This window comes from Theobroma cacao, chromosome 5 (genome assembly GCF_053813885.1).
Source record: "Theobroma cacao isolate CCN51 chromosome 5, ASM5381388v1, whole genome shotgun sequence".
In the NCBI taxonomy this organism is placed as follows: Eukaryota; Viridiplantae; Streptophyta; class Magnoliopsida; order Malvales; family Malvaceae; genus Theobroma; species Theobroma cacao.
Window position 1 is genome coordinate 21,149,884 of NC_142643.1, and position 20,451 is coordinate 21,170,334.

A 20,451-nucleotide genomic window follows, 5' to 3' on the forward strand; every position below is an offset into this window, starting at 1 on the left:
TCTCAAAGAATCGTTTTTGCATCACGTTTCTCGAGGTAAACATTCAATTATAATCTGTTTTAACCCAAAATGTAAAAAAATTCAACTTAAAATAAGTTATAAGATTATATAATCATTTAAAGGGAGAAATAAAGCTTTTGAAGGCATAAGTGACAATAAAAGAAGTTTTCTTCTCAATGAATGCTTTTTCCTTCACGTTTCCCAAGGTAAACATTCAATTATAATCTGTTTTACCTAAAAATGTAAAAAATTCAACTTAAAATCAATTATGAGATTATATGATCATTTAAAGGGAGAAATAAAGCTTTTGAAGGCATAAATGACTATAAAAGAAGTTTTCTTCTCAATGAATGGTTTTTGCTTCACGTTTCCCGAGGTAAACATTCAATTATAATATGTTTTAACCCAAAATGTAAAAAAAATTCAACTTAAAATCAATTATGAGATTATATGATCATTTAAAGGCATAAATAAAGCTTTTGAAGGCATAAGTGACTATAAAAGAAGTTTTCTTCTCAATGAATAGTTTTTGCATCACGTTTCCCGAGGTAAACATTCAATTATAATCTGTTTTAACCCAAAAGGTAAAAAAATTCAACTTAAAATAAGTTATAAGATTATATAATCATTTAAAGGGAGAAATAAAGCTTTTGAAGGCATAAGTGACTATAAAAGAAGTTTTCTTCTCGATGAATGGTTTTTGCTTCACGTCTCCCGAGGTAAACATTCAATTATAATCTGTTTTAACCCAAAATGTAAAAAAATTCAACTTAAAATAAGTTCTAAGATTATATATTCATTTAAAAAAAGAAATAAAGCTTTTGAAGGCATAAGTGATTATAAAAGAAGTTTTCTTCTCAATGAATGGTTTTTGCATCACGTTTCCCGAGGTAAACATTCAATTATAATCTGTTTTAACCCAAAACGTAAAAAAATTCAACTTAAAATAAGTTATAAGATTATATAATCATTTAAAGGGAGAAATAAAGCTTTTGAAGGCATAAGTGACTATAAAAGAAGTTTTCTTCTCAATGAATGGTTTTTGCATCACGTTTCCCGAGGTAAACATTCAATTATAATCTTTTATAACCCAAAATGTAAAAAAAATTCAACTAAAAATCAATTATGAGATTATATGATCATTTAAAGGCAGAAATAAAGCTTTTGAAGGCATAAGTGACTATAAAAGAAGTTTTCTTCTCAATGAATTGTTTTTGCATCACGTTTCTCGAGGTAAACATTCAATTATAATCTGTTTTAACCCAAAATATAAAAAAATTCAACTTAAAATAGGTTATAAGATTATATAATCATTTAAAAGGAGAAATAAAGCTTTTGAAGGCATAAGTGACTATAAAAGAAGTTTTCTTCTCAATGAATGGTTTTTGCTTCACGTTTCCCGAGGTAAACATTTAATTATAATCTGTTTTAACCCAAAACGTAAAAAAAATTCAACTTAAAATCAATTATGAGATTATATGATCATTTAAAGGCATAAATAAAGCTTTTGAAGGCATAATTGACTATAAAAGAAGTTTTCTTCTCAATGAATCGTTTTTGCATCACGTTTCTCGAGGTAAACATTCAATTATAATCTGTTTTAACCCAAAATGTAAAAAAATTCAACTTAAAATAAGTTATAAGATTATATAATCATTTAAAGGGAGAAATAAAGCTTTTGAAGGCAGAAGTGACAATAAAAGAAGTTTTCTTCTCAATGAATGCTTTTTCCTTCACGTTTCCCGAGGTAAACATTCAATTATAATCTGTTTTACCAAAAAATGTAAAAAAATTCAACTTAAAATCAATTATGAGATTATATGATCATTTAAAGGCATAAATAAAGCTTTTGAAGGCATAAGTGACTATAAAAGAAGTTTTCTTCTCAATAAATTGTTTTTGCATCACGTTTCTCAAGGTAAACATTCAATTATAAGCTGTTTTAACCCAAAATGTAAAAAAATTCAACTTAAAATAGGTTATAAGATTATATAATCATTTAAAAGGAGAAATAAAGCTTTTGAAGGCATAAGTGACTATAAAAGAAGTTTTCTTCTCAATGAATGGTTTTTGCTTCACGTTTCCCGAGGTAAACATTCAATTATAATCTGTTTTAACCCAAAACGTAAAAAAATTCAACTTAAAATAAGTTATAAGATTATATAATCATTTAAAGGGAGAAATAAAGCTTTTGAAGGCATAAGTGACTATAAAAGAAGTTTTCTTCTCAATGAATGGTTTTTGCTTCACGTTTCCCGAGGTAAACATTCAATTATAATATTTTATAACCCAAAATGTAAAAAAAATTCAACTTAAAATCAATTATGAGATTATATGATCATTTAAAGGCATAAATAAAGCTTTTGAAGGCATAAGTGACTATAAAAGAAGTTTTCTTCTCAATGAATGGTTTTTGCATCACGTTTCTCGAGGTAAACATTCAATTATAATCTGTTTTAACCCAAAATGTAAAAAAATTCAACTTAAAATAAGTTATAAGATTATATCATCATTTAAAAAAAGAAATAAAGCTTTTGAAGGCATAAGTGACAATAAAATAAGTTTTCTTCTCAATGAATGCTATTTCCTTCACGTTTTCCAAGGTAAACATTCAATTATAATCTGTTTTACCTAAAAATGTAAAAAAATTCAACTTAAAATCAATTATGAGATTATATGATCATTTAAAGGCATAAATAAAGCTTTTGAAGGCATAAGTGACTATAAAAGAAGTTTTCTTCTCAATGAATGGTTTTTGCATCACGTTTCCCGAGGTAAACATTTAATTATAATCTGTTTTAACCCAAAACATAAAAAAATTCAACTTAAAATAAGTTATAAGATTATATAATCATTTAAAGGGAGAAATAAAGCTTTTGAAGGCATAAGTGACTATAAAAGAAGATTTCTTCTCAATGAATGGTTTTTGCATCACGTTTCCCGAGGTAAACATTCAATTATAATCTGTTTTAACCCAAAACGTAAAAAAATTCAACTTAAAATAAGTTATAAGATTATATAATCATTTAAAGGGAGAAATAAAGCTTTTGAAGGCATAAGTGACAATAAAAGAAGTTTTCTTCTCAATGAATGCTTTTTCCTTCACGTTTCCCAAGGTAAACATTCAATTATAATCTGTTTTACCTAAAAATGTAAAAAAATTCAACTTAAAATCAATTATGAGATTATATGATCATTTAAAGGGAGAAATAAAGCTTTTGAAGGCATAAATGACTATAAAAGAAGTTTTCTTCTCAATGAATGGTTTTTGCTTCACGTTTCCCGAGGTAAACATTCAATTATAATATGTTTTAACCCAAAATGTAAAAAAAATTCAACTTAAAATCAATTATGAGATTATATGATCATTTAAAGGCATAAATAAAGCTTTTGAAGGCATAAGTGACTATAAAAGAAGTTTTCTTCTCAATGAATGGTTTTTGCATCACGTTTCTCGAGGTAAACATTCAATTATAATCTGTTTTAACCCAAAATGTAAAAAAATTCAACTTAAAATAAGTTATAAGATTATATAATCATTTAAAGGGAGAAATAAAGCTTTTGAAGGCATAAGTGACAATAAAAGAAGTTTTCTTCTCAATGAATGCTTTTTCCTTCACGTTTCCCGAGGTAAACATTCAATTATAATCTGTTTTACCAAAAAATGTAAAAAAATTCAACTTAAAATCAATTATGAGATTATATGATCATTTAAAGGCATAAATAAAGCTTTTGAAGGCATAAGTGACTATAAAAGAAGTTTTCTTCTCAATGAATTGTTTTTGCATCACGTTTCTCAAGGTAAACATTCAATTATAAGCTGTTTTAACCCAAAATGTAAAAAAATTGAACTTGAAATAGGTTATAAGATTATATAATCATTTAAAAGGAGAAATAAAGCTTTTGAAGGCATAAGTGACTATAAAAGAAGTTTTCTTCTCAATGAATGGTTTTTGCTTCACGTTTCCCAAGGTAAACATTCAATTATAATCTGTTTTAACCCAAAACGTAAAAAAATTCAACTTAAAATAAGTTATAAGATTATATAATCATTTAAAGGGAGAAATAAAGCTTTTGAAGGCATAAGTGACTATAAAAGAAGTTTTCTTCTCAATGAATGGTTTTTGCTTCACGTTTCCCGAGGTAAACATTCAATTATAATCTTTTATAACCCAAAATGTAAAAAAAATTCAACTTAAAATCAATTATGAGATTATATGATCATTTAAAGGCATAAATAAAGCTTTTGAAGGCATAAGTGACTATAAAAGAAGTTTTCTTCTCAATGAATGGTTTTTGCATCACGTTTCTCGTGGTAAACATTCAATTATAATCTGTTTTAACCCAAAATGTAAAAAAATTCAACTTAAAATAAGTTATAAGATTATATAATCATTTAAAGGGAGAAATAAAGCTTTTGAAGGCATAAGTGACAATAAAATAAGTTTTCTTCTCAATGAATGCTTTTTCCTTCACGTTTTCCAAGGTAAACATTCAATTATAATCTGTTTTACCTAAAAATGTAAAAAAATTCAACTTAAAATCAATTATGAGATTATATGATCATTTAAAGGCATAAATAAAGCTTTTGAAGGCATAAGTGACTATAAAAGAAGTTTTCTTCTCAATGAATGGTTTTTGCATCACGTTTCCCGAGGTAAACATTGAATTATAATCTGTTTTAACCCAAAACATAAAAAAATTCAACTTAAAATAAGTTATAAGATTATATAATCATTTAAAGGGAGAAATAAAGCTTTTGAAGGCATAAGTGACTATAAAAGAAGATTTCTTCTAAATGAATCGTTTTTGCATCACGTTTCCCGAGGTAAACATTCAATTATAATCTGTTTTAACCCAAAACGTAAAAAAATTCAACTTAAAATAAGTTTTAAGATTATATAATCATTTAAAGGGAGAAATAAAGCTTTTGAAGGCATAAGTGACAATAAAAGAAGTTTTCTTCTCAATGAATGCTTTTTCCTTCACGTTTCCCAAGGTAAACATTCAATTATAATCTGTTTTACCTAAAAATGTAAAAAAATTCAACTTAAAATCAATTATGAGATTATATGATCATTTAAAGGGAGAAATAAAGCTTTTGAAGGCATAAATGACTATAAAAGAAGTTTTCTTCTCAATGAATGGTTTTTGCTTCACGTTTCCCGAGGTAAACATTCAATTATAATATGTTTTAACCCAAAATGTAAAAAAAATTCAACTTAAAATCAATTATGAGATTATATGATCATTTAAAGGCATAAATAAAGCTTTTGAAGGCATAAGTGACTATAAAAGAAGTTTTCTTCTCAATGAATGGTTTTTGCATCACGTTTCTCGAGGTAAACATTCAATTATAATCTGTTTTAACCCAAAATGTAAAAAAATTCAACTTAAAATAAGTTATAAGATTATATAATCATTTAAAGGGAGAAATAAAGCTTTTGAAGGCATAAGTGACAATAAAAGAAGTTTTCTTCTCAATGAATGCTTTTTCCTTCACGTTTCCCGAGGTAAACATTCAATTATAATCTGTTTTACCAAAAAATGTAAAAAAATTCAACTTAAAATCAATTATGAGATTATATGATCATTTAAAGGCATAAATAAAGCTTTTGAAGGCATAAGTGACTATAAAAGAAGTTTTCTTCTCAATGAATTGTTTTTGCATCACGTTTCTCAAGGTAAACATTCAATTATAAGCTGTTTTAACCCAAAATGTAAAAAAATTCAACTTGAAATAGGTTATAAGATTATATAATCATTTAAAAGGAGAAATAAAGCTTTTGAAGGCATAAGTGACTATAAAAGAAGTTTTCTTCTCAATGAATGGTTTTTGCTTCACGTTTCCCAAGGTAAACATTCAATTATAATCTGTTTTAACCCAAAACGTAAAAAAATTCAACTTAAAATAAGTTATAAGATTATATAATCATTTAAAGGGAGAAATAAAGCTTTTGAAGGCATAAGTGACAATAAAAGAAGTTTTCTTCTCAATGAATGCTTTTTCCTTCATGTTTCCCAAGGTAAACATTCAATTATAATCTGTTTTACCCCAAAATCTAAAAAAATTCAACTTAAAATAAATTATAAGATTATATAATCATTTAAAGGGAGAAATAAAGCTTTTGACGGCATAAGTGACTATAAAAGAAGTTTTCTTCTCAATGAATGGTTTTTGCATCACGTTTCTCGAGGTAAACATTCAATTATAATCTGTTTTAACCCAAAATGTAAAAAAATTCAACTTAAAATAAGTTATAAGATTATATGATCATTTAAAGGCATAAATAAAGCTTTTGAAGGCATAAGTGACTATAAAAGAAGTTTTCTTCTCAATGAATGGTTTTTGCATCACGTTTCCCGAGGTAAACATTCAATTATAATCTGTTTTAACCCAAAACGTAAAAAAATTCAACTTAAAATAAGTTATAAGATTATATAATCATTTAAAGGGAGAAATAAAGCTTTTGAAGGCATAAGTGACTATAAAAGAAGTTTTCTTCTCAATGAATGCTTTTTCCTTCACGTTTCTCTAGGTAAACATTCAATTATAATCTGTTTTACCAAAAAATGTAAAAAAATTCAACTTAAAATCAATTATGAGATTATATGATCATTTAAAGGCAGAAATAAAGCTTTTGAAGGCATAAGTGACTATAAAAGAAGTTTTCTTCTCAATGAATCGTTTTTGCATCACGTTTCTCGAGGTAAACATTCAATTATAATCTGTTTTAACCCAAAATGTAAAAAAATTCAACTTAAAATAAGTTATAAGATTATATAATCATTTAAAGGGAGAAATAAAGCTTTTGAAGGCATAAGTGACAATAAAAGAAGTTTTCTTCTCAATGAATGCTTTTTCCTTCACGTTTCCCAAGGTAAACATTCAATTATAATCTGTTTTACCTAAAAATGTAAAAAAATTCAACTTAAAATCAATTATGACATTATATGATCATTTAAAGGCATAAATAAAGCTTTTGAAGGCATAAGTGACTATAAAAGAAGTTTTCTTCTCAATGAATGCTTTTTGCATCACGTTTCCCGAGGTAAACATTCAATTATAATCTGTTTTACCAAAAAATGTAAAAAAATTCAACTTAAAATCAATTATGAGATTATATGATCATTTAAAGGCATAAATAAAGCTTTTGAAGGCATAAGTGACTATAAAAGAAGTTTTCTTCTCAATGAATTGTTTTTGCATCACGTTTCTCGAGGTAAACATTCAATTATAATCTGTTTTAACCCAAAATGTAAAAAAATTCAACTTAAAATAGGTTATAAGATTATATAATCATTTAAAAGGAGAAATAAAGCTTTTGAAGGCATAAGTGACTATAAAAGAAGTTTTCTTCTCAATGAATGGTTTTTGCTTCACGTTTCCCGAGGTACACATTCAATTGTAATCCGTTTTAACCCAAAACGTAAAAAAATTCAACTTAAAATAAGTTATAAGATTATATAATCATTTAAAGGGAGAAATAAAGCTTTTGAAGGCATAAGTGACTATAAAAGAAGTTTTCTTCTCAATGAATGGTTTTTGCTTCACGTTTCCCGAGGTAAACATTTAATTATAATATGTTTTAACCCAAAACGTAAAAAAAATTCAACTTAAAATCAATTATGAGATTATATGATCATTTAAAGGCATAAATAAAGCTTTTGAAGGCATAAGTGACTATAAAAGAAGTTTTCTTCTCAATGAATCGTTTTTGCATCACGTTTCTCGAGGTAAACATTCAATTATAATCTGTTTTAACCCAAAATGTAAAAAAATTCAACTTAAAATAAGTTATAAGATTATATAATCATTTAAAGGGAGAAATAAAGCTTTTGAAGGCATAAGTGACAATAAAAGAAGTTTTCTTCTCAATGAATGCTTTTTCCTTCACGTTTCCCAAGGTAAACATTCAATTATAATCTGTTTTACCTAAAAATGTAAAAAAATTCAACTTAAAATCAATTATGAGATTATATGATCATTTAAAGGCATAAATAAAGCTTTTGAAGGCATAAGTGACTATAAAAGAAGTTTTCTTCTCAATGAATGGTTTTTCCTTCACGTTTCCCGAGGTAAACATTCAATTATAATCTGTTTTACCAAAAAATGTAAAAAAATTCAACTTAAAATCAATTATGAGATTATATGATCATTTAAAGGCATAAATAAAGCTTTTGAAGGCATAAGTGACTATAAAAGAAGTTTTCTTCTCAATGAATTGTTTTTGCATCACGTTTCTCGAGGTAAACATTCAATTATAATCTGTTTTAACCCAAAATGTAAAAAAATTCAACTTAAAATAGGTTATAAGATTATATAATCATTTAAAAGGAGAAATAAAGCTTTTGAAGGCATAAGTGACTATAAAAGAAGTTTTCTTCTCAATGAATGGTTTTTGCATCACGTTTCTCGAGGTAAACATTCAATTATAATCTGTTTTAACCCAAAATGTAAAAAAATTCAACTTAAAATAAGTTATAAGATTATATCATCATTTAAAAAAAGAAATAAAGCTTTTGAAGGCATAAGTGACAATAAAAGAAGTTTTCTTCTCAATGAATGCTTTTTCCTTCATGTTTCCCAAGGTAAACATTCAATTATAATCTGTTTTACCCCAAAATCTAAAAAAATTCAACTTAAAATAAGTTATAAGATTATATAATCATTTAAAGGGAGAAATAAAGCTTTTGAAGGCATAAGTGACTATAAAAGAAGTTTTCTTCTCAATGAATGCTTTTTCCTTCACGTTTCTCTAGGTAAACATTCAATTATAATCTGTTTTACCAAAAAATGTAAAAAAATTCAACTTAAAATCAATTATGAGATTATATGATCATTTAAAGGCAGAAATAAAGCTTTTGAAGGCATAAGTGACTATAAAAGAAGTTTTCTTCTCAATGAATTGTTTTTGCGTCACGTTTCTCGAGGTAAACATTCAATTATAATCTGTTTTAACCCAAAATGTAAAAAAATTCAACTTAAAATAGGTTATAAGATTATATAATCATTTAAAAGGAGAAATAAAGCTTTTGAAGGCATAAGTGACTATAAAAGAAGTTTTCTTCTCAATGAATGCTTTTTCCTTCACGTTTCTCGAGGTAAACATTCAATTATAATCTGTTTTACCAAAAAATGTAAAAAAATTCAACTTAAAATCAATTATGAGATTATATGATCATTTAAAGGCATAAATAAAGCTTTTGAAGGCATAAGTGACTATAAAAGAAGTTTTCTTCTCAATGAATTGTTTTTGCATCACGTTTCTCGAGGTAAACATTCAATTATAATCTGTTTTAACCCAAAATGTAAAAAAATTCAACTTAAAATAGGTTATAAGATTATATAATCATTTAAAAGGAGAAATAAAGCTTTTGAAGGCATAAGTGACTATAAAAGAAGTTTTCTTCTCAATGAATGCTTTTTCCTTCACGTTTCTCGAGGTAAACATTCAATTATAATCTGTTTTACCAAAAAATGTAAAAAAATTCAACTTAAAATCAATTATGAGATTATATGATCATTTAAAGGCATAAATAAAGCTTTTGAAGGCATAAGTGACTATAAAAGAAGTTTTCTTCTCAATGAATTGTTTTTGCATCACGTTTCTCGAGGTAAACATTCAATTATAATCTGTTTTAACCCAAAATGTAAAAAAATTCAACTTAAAATAGGTTATAAGATTATATAATCATTTAAAAGGAGAAATAAAGCTTTTGAAGGCATAAGTGACTATAAAAGAAGTTTTCTTCTCAATGAATGGTTTTTGCTTCACGTTTCCCGAGGTACACATTCAATTGTAATCCGTTTTAACCCAAAACGTAAAAAAATTCAACTTAAAATAAGTTATAAGATTATATAATCATTTAAAGGGAGAAATAAAGCTTTTGAAGGCATAAGTGACTATAAAAGAAGTTTTCTTCTCAATGAATGGTTTTTGCTTCACGTTTCCCGAGGTAAACATTTAATTATAATATGTTTTAACCCAAAACGTAAAAAAAATTCAACTTAAAATCAATTATGAGATTATATGATCATTTAAAGGCATAAATAAAGCTTTTGAAGGCATAAGTGACTATAAAAGAAGTTTTCTTCTCAATGAATCGTTTTTGCATCACGTTTCTCGAGGTAAACATTCAATTATAATCTGTTTTAACCCAAAATGTAAAAAAATTCAACTTAAAATAAGTTATAAGATTATATAATCATTTAAAGGGAGAAATAAAGCTTTTGAAGGCATAAGTGACAATAAAAGAAGTTTTCTTCTCAATGAATGCTTTTTCCTTCACGTTTCCCAAGGTAAACATTCAATTATAATCTGTTTTACCTAAAAATGTAAAAAAATTCAACTTAAAATCAATTATGAGATTATATGATCATTTAAAGGCATAAATAAAGCTTTTGAAGGCATAAGTGACTATAAAAGAAGTTTTCTTCTCAATGAATGGTTTTTGCATCACGTTTCCCGAGGTAAACATTCAATTATAATCTGTTTTACCAAAAAATGTAAAAAAATTCAACTTAAAATCAATTATGAGATTATATGATCATTTAAAGGCATAAATAAAGCTTTTGAAGGCATAAGTGACTATAAAAGAAGTTTTCTTCTCAATGAATTGTTTTTGCATCACGTTTCTCGAGGTAAACATTCAATTATAATCTGTTTTAACCCAAAATGTAAAAAAATTCAACTTAAAATAGGTTATAAGATTATATAATCATTTAAAAGGAGAAATAAAGCTTTTGAAGGCATAAGTGACTATAAAAGAAGTTTTCTTCTCAATGAATGGTTTTTGCATCACGTTTCTCGAGGTAAACATTCAATTATAATCTGTTTTAACCCAAAATGTAAAAAAATTCAACTTAAAATAAGTTATAAGATTATATCATCATTTAAAAAAAGAAATAAAGCTTTTGAAGGCATAAGTGACAATAAAAGAAGTTTTCTTCTCAATGAATGCTTTTTCCTTCATGTTTCCCAAGGTAAACATTCAATTATAATCTGTTTTACCCCAAAATCTAAAAAAATTCAACTTAAAATAAGTTATAAGATTATATAATCATTTAAAGGGAGAAATAAAGCTTTTGAAGGCATAAGTGACTATAAAAGAAGTTTTCTTCTCAATGAATGCTTTTTCCTTCACGTTTCTCTAGGTAAACATTCAATTATAATCTGTTTTACCAAAAAATGTAAAAAAATTCAACTTAAAATCAATTATGAGATTATATGATCATTTAAAGGCAGAAATAAAGCTTTTGAAGGCATAAGTGACTATAAAAGAAGTTTTCTTCTCAATGAATTGTTTTTGCGTCACGTTTCTCGAGGTAAACATTCAATTATAATCTGTTTTAACCCAAAATGTAAAAAAATTCAACTTAAAATAGGTTATAAGATTATATAATCATTTAAAAGGAGAAATAAAGCTTTTGAAGGCATAAGTGACTATAAAAGAAGTTTTCTTCTCAATGAATGCTTTTTCCTTCACGTTTCTCGAGGTAAACATTCAATTATAATCTGTTTTACCAAAAAATGTAAAAAAATTCAACTTAAAATCAATTATGAGATTATATGATCATTTAAAGGCATAAATAAAGCTTTTGAAGGCATAAGTGACTATAAAAGAAGTTTTCTTCTCAATGAATTGTTTTTGCATCACGTTTCTCGAGGTAAACATTCAATTATAATCTGTTTTAACCCAAAATGTAAAAAAATTCAACTTAAAATAGGTTATAAGATTATATAATCATTTAAAAGGAGAAATAAAGCTTTTGAAGGCATAAGTGACTATAAAAGAAGTTTTCTTCTCAATGAATGCTTTTTCCTTCACGTTTCTCGAGGTAAACATTCAATTATAATCTGTTTTACCAAAAAATGTAAAAAAATTCAACTTAAAATCAATTATGAGATTATATGATCATTTAAAGGCATAAATAAAGCTTTTGAAGGCATAAGTGACTATAAAAGAAGTTTTCTTCTCAATGAATTGTTTTTGCATCACGTTTCTCGAGGTAAACATTCAATTATAATCTGTTTTAACCCAAAATGTAAAAAAATTCAACTTAAAATAGGTTATAAGATTATATAATCATTTAAAAGGAGAAATAAAGCTTTTGAAGGCATAAGTGACTATAAAAGAAGTTTTCTTCTCAATGAATGGTTTTTGCTTCACGTTTCCCGAGGTACACATTCAATTGTAATCCGTTTTAACCCAAAACGTAAAAAAATTCAACTTAAAATAAGTTATAAGATTATATAATCATTTAAAGGGAGAAATAAAGCTTTTGAAGGCATAAGTGACTATAAAAGAAGTTTTCTTCTCAATGAATGGTTTTTGCTTCACGTTTCCCGAGGTAAACATTTAATTATAATATGTTTTAACCCAAAACGTAAAAAAAATTCAACTTAAAATCAATTATGAGATTATATGATCATTTAAAGGCATAAATAAAGCTTTTGAAGGCATAAGTGACTATAAAAGAAGTTTTCTTCTCAATGAATCGTTTTTGCATCACGTTTCTCGAGGTAAACATTCAATTATAATCTGTTTTAACCCAAAATGTAAAAAAATTCAACTTAAAATAAGTTATAAGATTATATAATCATTTAAAGGGAGAAATAAAGCTTTTGAAGGCATAAGTGACAATAAAAGAAGTTTTCTTCTCAATGAATGCTTTTTCCTTCACGTTTCCCAAGGTAAACATTCAATTATAATCTGTTTTACCTAAAAATGTAAAAAAATTCAACTTAAAATCAATTATGAGATTATATGATCATTTAAAGGCATAAATAAAGCTTTTGAAGGCATAAGTGACTATAAAAGAAGTTTTCTTCTCAATGAATGGTTTTTGCATCACGTTTCCCGAGGTAAACATTCAATTATAATCTGTTTTACCAAAAAATGTAAAAAAATTCAACTTAAAATCAATTATGAGATTATATGATCATTTAAAGGCATAAATAAAGCTTTTGAAGGCATAAGTGACTATAAAAGAAGTTTTCTTCTCAATGAATTGTTTTTGCATCACGTTTCTCGAGGTAAACATTCAATTATAATCTGTTTTAACCCAAAATGTAAAAAAATTCAACTTAAAATAGGTTATAAGATTATATAATCATTTAAAAGGAGAAATAAAGCTTTTGAAGGCATAAGTGACTATAAAAGAAGTTTTCTTCTCAATGAATGGTTTTTGCATCACGTTTCTCGAGGTAAACATTCAATTATAATCTGTTTTAACCCAAAATGTAAAAAAATTCAACTTAAAATAAGTTATAAGATTATATCATCATTTAAAAAAAGAAATAAAGCTTTTGAAGGCATAAGTGACAATAAAAGAAGTTTTCTTCTCAATGAATGCTTTTTCCTTCATGTTTCCCAAGGTAAACATTCAATTATAATCTGTTTTACCCCAAAATCTAAAAAAATTCAACTTAAAATAAGTTATAAGATTATATAATCATTTAAAGGGAGAAATAAAGCTTTTGAAGGCATAAGTGACTATAAAAGAAGTTTTCTTCTCAATGAATGCTTTTTCCTTCACGTTTCTCTAGGTAAACATTCAATTATAATCTGTTTTACCAAAAAATGTAAAAAAATTCAACTTAAAATCAATTATGAGATTATATGATCATTTAAAGGCAGAAATAAAGCTTTTGAAGGCATAAGTGACTATAAAAGAAGTTTTCTTCTCAATGAATTGTTTTTGCGTCACGTTTCTCGAGGTAAACATTCAATTATAATCTGTTTTAACCCAAAATGTAAAAAAATTCAACTTAAAATAGGTTATAAGATTATATAATCATTTAAAAGGAGAAATAAAGCTTTTGAAGGCATAAGTGACTATAAAAGAAGTTTTCTTCTCAATGAATGCTTTTTCCTTCACGTTTCTCGAGGTAAACATTCAATTATAATCTGTTTTACCAAAAAATGTAAAAAAATTCAACTTAAAATCAATTATGAGATTATATGATCATTTAAAGGCATAAATAAAGCTTTTGAAGGCATAAGTGACTATAAAAGAAGTTTTCTTCTCAATGAATTGTTTTTGCATCACGTTTCTCGAGGTAAACATTCAATTATAATCTGTTTTAACCCAAAATGTAAAAAAATTCAACTTAAAATAGGTTATAAGATTATATAATCATTTAAAAGGAGAAATAAAGCTTTTGAAGGCATAAGTGACTATAAAAGAAGTTTTCTTCTCAATGAATGCTTTTTCCTTCACGTTTCTCGAGGTAAACATTCAATTATAATCTGTTTTACCAAAAAATGTAAAAAAATTCAACTTAAAATCAATTATGAGATTATATGATCATTTAAAGGCATAAATAAAGCTTTTGAAGGCATAAGTGACTATAAAAGAAGTTTTCTTCTCAATGAATTGTTTTTGCATCACGTTTCTCGAGGTAAACATTCAATTATAATCTGTTTTAACCCAAAATGTAAAAAAATTCAACTTAAAATAGGTTATAAGATTATATAATCATTTAAAAGGAGAAATAAAGCTTTTGAAGGCATAAGTGACTATAAAAGAAGTTTTCTTCTCAATGAATGGTTTTTGCTTCACGTTTCCCGAGGTACACATTCAATTGTAATCCGTTTTAACCCAAAACGTAAAAAAATTCAACTTAAAATAAGTTATAAGATTATATAATCATTTAAAGGGAGAAATAAAGCTTTTGAAGGCATAAGTGACTATAAAAGAAGTTTTCTTCTCAATGAATGGTTTTTGCTTCACGTTTCCCGAGGTAAACATTTAATTATAATATGTTTTAACCCAAAACGTAAAAAAAATTCAACTTAAAATCAATTATGAGATTATATGATCATTTAAAGGCATAAATAAAGCTTTTGAAGGCATAAGTGACTATAAAAGAAGTTTTCTTCTCAATGAATCGTTTTTGCATCACGTTTCTCGAGGTAAACATTCAATTATAATCTGTTTTAACCCAAAATGTAAAAAAATTCAACTTAAAATAAGTTATAAGATTATATAATCATTTAAAGGGAGAAATAAAGCTTTTGAAGGCATAAGTGACAATAAAAGAAGTTTTCTTCTCAATGAATGCTTTTTCCTTCACGTTTCCCAAGGTAAACATTCAATTATAATCTGTTTTACCTAAAAATGTAAAAAAATTCAACTTAAAATCAATTATGAGATTATATGATCATTTAAAGGCATAAATAAAGCTTTTGAAGGCATAAGTGACTATAAAAGAAGTTTTCTTCTCAATGAATGGTTTTTGCATCACGTTTCCCGAGGTAAACATTCAATTATAATCTGTTTTACCAAAAAATGTAAAAAAATTCAACTTAAAATCAATTATGAGATTATATGATCATTTAAAGGCATAAATAAAGCTTTTGAAGGCATAAGTGACTATAAAAGAAGTTTTCTTCTCAATGAATTGTTTTTGCATCACGTTTCTCGAGGTAAACATTCAATTATAATCTGTTTTAACCCAAAATGTAAAAAAATTCAACTTAAAATAGGTTATAAGATTATATAATCATTTAAAAGGAGAAATAAAGCTTTTGAAGGCATAAGTGACTATAAAAGAAGTTTTCTTCTCAATGAATGGTTTTTGCATCACGTTTCTCGAGGTAAACATTCAATTATAATCTGTTTTAACCCAAAATGTAAAAAAATTCAACTTAAAATAAGTTATAAGATTATATCATCATTTAAAAAAAGAAATAAAGCTTTTGAAGGCATAAGTGACAATAAAAGAAGTTTTCTTCTCAATGAATGCTTTTTCCTTCATGTTTCCCAAGGTAAACATTCAATTATAATCTGTTTTACCCCAAAATCTAAAAAAATTCAACTTAAAATAAGTTATAAGATTATATAATCATTTAAAGGGAGAAATAAAGCTTTTGAAGGCATAAGTGACTATAAAAGAAGTTTTCTTCTCAATGAATGCTTTTTCCTTCACGTTTCTCTAGGTAAACATTCAATTATAATCTGTTTTACCAAAAAATGTAAAAAAATTCAACTTAAAATCAATTATGAGATTATATGATCATTTAAAGGCAGAAATAAAGCTTTTGAAGGCATAAGTGACTATAAAAGAAGTTTTCTTCTCAATGAATTGTTTTTGCGTCACGTTTCTCGAGGTAAACATTCAATTATAATCTGTTTTAACCCAAAATGTAAAAAAATTCAACTTAAAATAGGTTATAAGATTATATAATCATTTAAAAGGAGAAATAAAGCTTTTGAAGGCATAAGTGACTATAAAAGAAGTTTTCTTCTCAATGAATGCTTTTTCCTTCACGTTTCTCGAGGTAAACATTCAATTATAATCTGTTTTACCAAAAAATGTAAAAAAATTCAACTTAAAATCAATTATGAGATTATATGATCATTTAAAGGCATAAATAAAGCTTTTGAAGGCATAAGTGACTATAAAAGAAGTTTTCTTCTCAATGAATTGTTTTTGCGTCACGTTTCTCGAGGTAAACATTCAATTATAATCTGTTTTAACCCAAAATGTAAAAAAATTCAACTTAAAATAGGTTATAAGATTATATAATCATTTAAAAGGAGAAATAAAGCTTTTGAAGGCATAAGTGACTATAAAAGAAGTTTTCTTCTCAATGAATGCTTTTTCCTTCACGTTTCTCGAGGTAAACATTCAATTATAATCTGTTTTACCAAAAAATGTAAAAAAATTCAACTTAAAATCAATTATGAGATTATATGATCATTTAAAGGCATAAATAAAGCTTTTGAAGGCATAAGTGACTATAAAAGAAGTTTTCTTCTCAATGAATTGTTTTTGCATCACGTTTCTCGAGGTAAACATTCAATTATAATCTGTTTTAACCCAAAATGTAAAAAAATTCAACTTAAAATAGGTTATAAGATTATATAATCATTTAAAAGGAGAAATAAAGCTTTTGAAGGCATAAGTGACTATAAAAGAAGTTTTCTTCTCAATGAATGCTTTTTCCTTCACGTTTCTCGAGGTAAACATTCAATTATAATCTGTTTTACCAAAAAATGTAAAAAAATTCAACTTAAAATCAATTATGAGATTATATGATCATTTAAAGGCATAAATAAAGCTTTTGAAGGCATAAGTGACTATAAAAGAAGTTTTCTTCTCAATGAATTGTTTTTGCATCACGTTTCTCGAGGTAAACATTCAATTATAATCTGTTTTAACCCAAAATGTAAAAAAATTCAACTTAAAATAGGTTATAAGATTATATAATCATTTAAAAGGAGAAATAAAGCTTTTGAAGGCATAAGTGACTATAAAAGAAGTTTTCTTCTCAATGAATGGTTTTTGCTTCACGTTTCCCGAGGTACACATTCAATTGTAATCCGTTTTAACCCAAAACGTAAAAAAATTCAACTTAAAATAAGTTATAAGATTATATAATCATTTAAAGGGAGAAATAAAGCTTTTGAAGGCATAAGTGACTATAAAAGAAGTTTTCTTCTCAATGAATGGTTTTTGCTTCACGTTTCCCGAGGTAAACATTTAATTATAATATGTTTTAACCCAAAACGTAAAAAAAATTCAACTTAAAATCAATTATGAGATTATATGATCATTTAAAGGCATAAATAAAGCTTTTGAAGGCATAAGTGACTATAAAAGAAGTTTTCTTCTCAATGAATCGTTTTTGCATCACGTTTCTCGAGGTAAACATTCAATTATAATCTGTTTTAACCCAAAATGTAAAAAAATTCAACTTAAAATAAGTTATAAGATTATATAATCATTTAAAGGGAGAAATAAAGCTTTTGAAGGCATAAGTGACAATAAAAGAAGTTTTCTTCTCAATGAATGCTTTTTCCTTCACGTTTCCCAAGGTAAACATTCAATTATAATCTGTTTTACCTAAAAATGTAAAAAAATTCAACTTAAAATCAATTATGAGATTATATGATCATTTAAAGGCATAAATAAAGCTTTTGAAGGCATAAGTGACTATAAAAGAAGTTTTCTTCTCAATGAATGGTTTTTGCATCACGTTTCCCGAGGTAAACATTCAATTATAATCTGTTTTACCAAAAAATGTAAAAAAATTCAACTTAAAATCAATTATGAGATTATATGATCATTTAAAGGCATAAATAAAGCTTTTGAAGGCATAAGTGACTATAAAAGAAGTTTTCTTCTCAATGAATTGTTTTTGCATCACGTTTCTCGAGGTAAACATTCAATTATAATCTGTTTTAACCCAAAATGTAAAAAAATTCAACTTAAAATAGGTTATAAGATTATATAATCATTTAAAAGGAGAAATAAAGCTTTTGAAGGCATAAGTGACTATAAAAGAAGTTTTCTTCTCAATGAATGGTTTTTGCATCACGTTTCTCGAGGTAAACATTCAATTATAATCTGTTTTAACCCAAAATGTAAAAAAATTCAACTTAAAATAAGTTATAAGATTATATCATCATTTAAAAAAAGAAATAAAGCTTTTGAAGGCATAAGTGACAATAAAAGAAGTTTTCTTCTCAATGAATGCTTTTTCCTTCATGTTTCCCAAGGTAAACATTCAATTATAATCTGTTTTACCCCAAAATCTAAAAAAATTCAACTTAAAATAAGTTATAAGATTATATAATCATTTAAAGGGAGAAATAAAGCTTTTGAAGGCATAAGTGACTATAAAAGAAGTTTTCTTCTCAATGAATGCTTTTTCCTTCACGTTTCTCTAGGTAAACATTCAATTATAATCTGTTTTACCAAAAAATGTAAAAAAATTCAACTTAAAATCAATTATGAGATTATATGATCATTTAAAGGCAGAAATAAAGCTTTTGAAGGCATAAGTGACTATAAAAGAAGTTTTCTTCTCAATGAATTGTTTTTGCGTCACGTTTCTCGAGGTAAACATTCAATTATAATCTGTTTTAACCCAAAATGTAAAAAAATTCAACTTAAAATAGGTTATAAGATTATATAATCATTTAAAAGGAGAAATAAAGCTTTTGAAGGCATAAGTGACTATAAAAGAAGTTTTCTTCTCAATGAATGCTTTTTCCTTCACGTTTCTCGAGGTAAACATTCAATTATAATCTGTTTTACCAAAAAATGTAAAAAAATTCAACTTAAAATCAATTATGAGATTATATGATCATTTAAAGGCATAAATAAAGCTTTTGAAGGCATAAGTGACTATAAAAGAAGTTTTCTTCTCAATGAATTGTTTTTGCATCACGTTTCTCGAGGTAAACATTCAATTATAATCTGTTTTAACCCAAAATGTAAAAAAATTCAACTTAAAATAGGTTATAAGATTATATAATCATTTAAAAGGAGAAATAAAGCTTTTGAAGGCATAAGTGACTATAAAAGAAGTTTTCTTCTCAATGAATGCTTTTTCCTTCACGTTTCTCGAGGTAAACATTCAATTATAATCTGTTTTACCAAAAAATGTAAAAAAATTCAACTTAAAATCAATTATGAGATTATATGATCATTTAAAGGCATAAATAAAGCTTTTGAAGGCATAAGTGACTATAAAAGAAGTTTTCTTCTCAATGAATTGTTTTTGCATCACGTTTCTCGAGGTAAACATTCAATTATAATCTGTTTTAACCCAAAATGTAAAAAAATTCAACTTAAAATAGGTTATAAGATTATATAATCATTTAAAAGGAGAAATAAAGCTTTTGAAGGCATAAGTGACTATAAAAGAAGTTTTCTTCTCAATGAATGGTTTTTGCTTCACGTTTCCCGAGGTACACATTCAATTGTAATCCGTTTTAACCCAAAACGTAAAAAAATTCAACTTAAAATAAGTTATAAGATTATATAATCATTTAAAGGGAGAAATAAAGCTTTTGAAGGCATAAGTGACTATAAAAGAAGTTTTCTTCTCAATGAATGGTTTTTGCTTCACGTTTCCCGAGGTAAACATTTAATTATAATATGTTTTAACCCAAAACGTAAAAAAAATTCAACTTAAAATCAATTATGAGATTATATGATCATTTAAAGGCATAAATAAAGCTTTTGAAGGCATAAGTGACTATAAAAGAAGTTTTCTTCTCAATGAATCGTTTTTGCATCACGTTTCTCGAGGTAAACATTCAATTATAATCTGTTTTAACCCAAAATGTAAAAAAATTCAACTTAAAATAAGTTATAAGATTATATAATCATTTAAAGGGAGAAATAAAGCTTTTGAAGGCATAAGTGACAATAAAAGAAGTTTTCTTCTCAATGAATGCTTTTTCCTTCACGTTTCCCAAGGTAAACATTCAATTATAATCTGTTTTACCTAAAAATGTAAAAAAATTCAACTTAAAATCAATTATGAGATTATATGATCATTTAAAGGCATAAATAAAGCTTTTGAAGGCATAAGTGACTATAAAAGAAGTTTTCTTCTCAATGAATGGTTTTTGCATCACGTTTCCCGAGGTAAACATTCAATTATAATCTGTTTTACCAAAAAATGTAAAAAAATTCAACTTAA